Raw genomic sequence first — 5,096 nt, forward strand, 5'->3', positions numbered from 1 at the left:
CAACACAAAAAATCCAGCTTGCGCTCCTAAACTTAGTGCAATGATCAAACTTACAATATCATTTGAGCACTGCACAAATCATACCCCTCCCCCAATTCTGCTCAGTTTTGTTTGTATGAGAGGTCATATGTTTTGATTTATCTTCTCTTTTACTTTTACAATAACTGAAGGAAATGTATGTAGGTTCTTAGACTCAACCAGAAGACATTCATCTGACTGGAAGAATGCTGCAAGACATAACTGGCCTTTTAAAATACAGTCTGTGTACTGGTGGATGGTGGAGTTTTCTCCTCTCACACAATAACATGCCAGAAGTCAGTGCAGATTAGTAAAACTCACTTCCTACTGTATGGCATTAGTTATGTCCTGAATGCAACATAATATATATCATTGCTGCTACTGGAGGATCTGGCATTTCCTGCAGTTTGTCCAATCTGCTGTCTCAACACATGCTTTACCTGTATGAGAATAAGCTGCGTTTTATGAGTCATTTTTAAACTACTGACAAAAACGATAGTAAATTGTCACCCAAAAATATTGGACTTGCACTAAGCTAGATAAAGCTGTGAAAACCAAAACAAGCCCCTAAGTACATGTACGCTGACAGCAGCGTGTGCAGTAGACGCTGCACACCCAGGCAGTGCAGGTATAAACAGCAGTGTAGGCGGTGAGGCGTAACTTAGGCGAGTAGCGTGCACTACACACCTGAACTTTAAGGTATTTACGCTACACAGCTCTCTACCTGCCCACGCAGTGCCTCTCCCGTTTATACTAACTTTAGCAGTGGAATGTCCTGCTGACAACACGTTTTCCCTGCCACAGTAAAAGGCTCCAGCAGCGGGGAAAGGCTCCCACATTAGGGAGCCACCAGAGCCTTTCACTTTCAAGTGTAGCTACACATAACCCAAGCACTGCTATAAGTGTAGACATAAGAACATAAGAATGGCCATACTGGGTCAGACCAAAGGTCCATCCAGCCCAGTATCCTGTCTGCCAACAGCGGCCAATGCCAGGTGCCCCAGAGGGAGCGAACCTAATAGGTAATGATCTAGTGATCTCTCTCCTGCCATCCATCTTCACCCTCCGACAAACAGAGGCTAGGGACACGATTCCTTACCCATCCTGGCTAATAGCCATTAATGGACTTAACCTTCATGAATTTATCCAGTTCTCTTTTAAATGCTGTTATAGTCCTAGTCTTCACAACCTCCTCAGGCAAGGAGTTCCACAGGTTGACTGTGCGCTGAGTGAAGAAGAACTTCCTTTTTTTATTTGTTTTAAACCTGCTGCCCATTAAGGCTACTGTAGGTTTTGAGGCATGAACTGAAAGCTTTTTCTGGAGTCATTTTGAAGTAGAAGCAACATAACCCACTTGTCTTTGCAGAGTCACAATTTCCACATGTGGCGCAGTGATTTGAATGTTTCTCCCTGTCTCCTCCCACAAGCCTCACTACACTAGTGCCTGCTCCATGACATATTACTCTACTATTATTGCGCTACGGCAGAGGCCCCAACCAAAATCAGAGACCCATTGTGCTGGGTATGGCATAAGTACATAGTAAGACAGTCCCTGTGCCTAAAGATCTTACCATCTAAAGAGACCACATGTAAAAGGGGCAATGCCCCCTCATGGCTGTAGGGTGGCTCTGCAAATGGCCCCCAGCAGCAGTTTCCCCTCTTTTCAACAAACCAGCAGGACAACTCTTATTTTGTTCAGTAATGCGCCTTCTTGGGGCTACATTACAACAACTAAAATCATTCCCAAAATAAAAGTACTCACGTCCACCCTCCCAGTCTCTCCCGTTGAGGGTCTCCCAGGCCTTCCCTGCCTAGAGTCAGAGTTCCCTGCTGGTGCCTACTCACTCCCAGCACTCTCCATCTCTCTCAATCCCACCTGATACCTCAAGGTTCCCTGCTGGAGTCTGTCACTCCAGCTTCACTCTAGTTGTCTCTCTCCCACCTCTGCAGCTCCCTGTTGTTCTTTATAGGTGAAGCACCTCATGCATACCCATTTCTACTAATTAAACCCCAAACCCCGTTGTACCAGACAAAAGAGTGGGAGGGGAAATGGAGGCTTACAGAGATGAAGAGACTTATCCAAAGTCACATAGCATGTTGAAGGCAGAGTGAAACACACAAGACAACAACAGGGATATGCTCAAGACCATCACAGGCCTGATTCAAAGCCAGCGAGTGGCAGGAACCAAAGCATGGGCAGTCAGGCCTACAAGTCAGAGCTGGAGTCAGGCACCAGAAGAGGAACAGGGGGTCAGAACAGAGTCAGAGGCCAAATGACCAAGCCAAGAGTCAAACTAGACAGAGCCAAGAATCAGGGCTGAAAGTCAGAACTGGAGTCAGGGAAGGCAGGAGCAGATGTGTGTCCAATGCAGGACCAAAGCTAGGAAAGCAAAGAAACAGAACCCAGTTACCAGGCAAGGATGCAGGGACCAAGAATCAGAAGATGGTGCAGGAACAAGGCAGGGTTTGTCTCAGCAGCAGGTCAGGGATCTGGCTTGTTGCACAGTTTCCTGGAATTCCCTCCATGCCTAAAAAGTGCATGTGGACCAACTGGAGGTCACGGGGAGTGTTGCTATTTGGGTCTTCTGTGGGCAGCACATCCTGTGGTGCCTAGTCTTCCAGGGTTTACAGAGGACTGCAGCTCTGCCAGAGCTACCAGCTGGTGGTGTGGAAGCACCAGTCACCCAGAGCCCTGCAGACTCACATGCTAGCCACCAGATCTTTACAATGAGAGTCTTTCCATTGTCTTTTGATTAGGCCCTGAATCCTTGGCAGAACTGTCAGAGTTGAAACATTGACTAAAACAGACCACAGAACCAACAAATTGTCAATCTACAAGGATTGTGTTAGAGTTTGAACCTCTCAAATGTCACAAGCATTCCGTGTGGAAACTTAAAACCTTTTAAAATCATGCAAATACCCCAGGTGGCAGTTTTTCTCCTGACCATTTCCCTTTCCCTGTTTAAAAATACTATTACAAAAATCTGGCTATTCAAGACTGACATAACTAGCTATAACTGTACTACACAATTTTACCTCAGAGCCTCCATTTACCACAATTATTTCACCACTGTGGCACATAATTTTTAACATTATGTAATGCTCTTCAATTAAGCAGGAGGTGATCTATTCCTGCTTGCTATCGCTAGTGGGTTTAAAGAAGCTTGTCACGTGATCCATCTCAGCTTCAAGTTTGGCACAACCATATTTTTTCCAAATGAGAGAGAACACAGCAATCATAAAGAATGAATTATTTACAGAAAGATTAGTACTTCAGGTCACATCAAGGCTTCACTAATTGTATTTAATTGACAGTACCACGGTGAACATATGCACACTATTCGTTAGGTTCATAAAAACCTTCAGTGCTATTAAACACTTACTACTGGAAAAGGAGAAGGCTCAGGGGATTGGTAATGGGAGATGTTGCCTTCCGCCTTCAGGGTGCTGGCTCAAATCCAGCCTGAGCTGGACTAAACTAAAAACCATTAGATGATAACTCTTTGGTGACTCTTGTGAAATAGTCAAATGACCACATTATAAACCACCATCAAAATCTGCACCCGTTAGACCTGTGAAGTATGCAGTGTTGCTGTAGCCATGTCAATCCCAGAATATTAGAGAGGTGGGTAAGGTAATATTTATTGGACCAACTTCTGTTGGTGAGAGAGATAAGCTCGCTCTCTCTCAGCAACAGAAGTTAAGTCTGCTCTACACAGCTCTAACTTCTGACAGCAATTCAGGTTGGTTTAAACACTAATACCTAGCTCTTGTATATTACTTCACATCCGTAGGGCTCAAAGTGCTTTACAAAGGAGGTCAATATCATTACCACCAACTGAGGCCCAGAGAGGTGAAATGACAAGCTAGCGGCACAGTGAGAGATAGAATGCAAGGCTCAAGTCCCAAACCCACTAGCACACACTGCAACTTGTGTCCGTTAGTCTCTGGTACACAAAGAACTGAAATGAGTCTGGAAACAGAACCAATTTGTCATGCCTAAAGGAGATTCTTCTCTAGTTCAGAGCTGAAACACGTTTGGCAGGAGCAGTGTTTGTACGTTTGCACCATGACTGTTCTTTGTCTTCTTTCTGTGGTTAGGAACCTTCCATCTCCAGGATGATGAACTAATTGTTTCTTTTCATAAGCACTAAGTTCACACACACAAAATAAAGAATAAACTTGCTCAAGTCGCCAGATATATTTCCTAATTATTTTGCCCTTGAGTTTGAGTACCATGTAGCTTTGTCTCAATACCAACTGGAGTTGGTCATTGCCCCGGCTATGAGGTTCCAAAATAACTAGCATTTTGTGGGATTTTACATCCTGTTGAAAGGCAAAAATATCCAGTTTAATCCAGGCTGAACTCTTACAATGCTTCTGTATTAATTTTAAAATGACTTGTTTAAAAAAAAAAAAAAAAAAAAAAAAAGAATCACACAGCTAATATCTAGCATTAATTAATGGTCTCTATACTTTAACTGTCAACACTGGTTTTGTTCTATGAAATCCTACATTTTATGTTTAGGCTCACTAATCTGTCCAATCCACCTTTGTACCGGAGTACCTAACTAAGTGCCCACCTCTATCCTCACCTTCCACCTCAGTAGAGACCAGCTGAAGAGACTTTACTAACAAGCTTTAGAATTCACATGGAAGCAGGGCACTCTCAATGGAGGGCCTCTGACTTCAGAATTAATTTCCTCTGATTTTTTGACAGTTCAAATTCATGGACATTCAAGCCCTGGTTCCCAGGCTTTCCATTTACTCGGGGTTTTGCTTAAGGAGGTGACCTGAACTGGGTGGAATAGGAGTTTTTTGCCAAGTTCTCTGAGACCCTAAGTCGATACTTCGTTGTCATTCTAGATCTGTTTTAATGTAAGTGATTTAAATAATTATGTACCTGCACCTAGAGAATTCTATTATATTTTTGCCTTTGCAATAGGTGCATCATATATATCGATAAACATATGGAAAGCTATCCTGGGAACATCTCTGGCAAAGCATAAAACAGAGGTAAAGGAATTTATAAATCAAACTACAACAGTATTTGTAAAGACGTTAACAGCTTTTATTTC

This window comes from Natator depressus, chromosome 2 (assembly GCF_965152275.1).
Source record: "Natator depressus isolate rNatDep1 chromosome 2, rNatDep2.hap1, whole genome shotgun sequence".
Taxonomy (NCBI): domain Eukaryota; kingdom Metazoa; phylum Chordata; order Testudines; family Cheloniidae; genus Natator; species Natator depressus.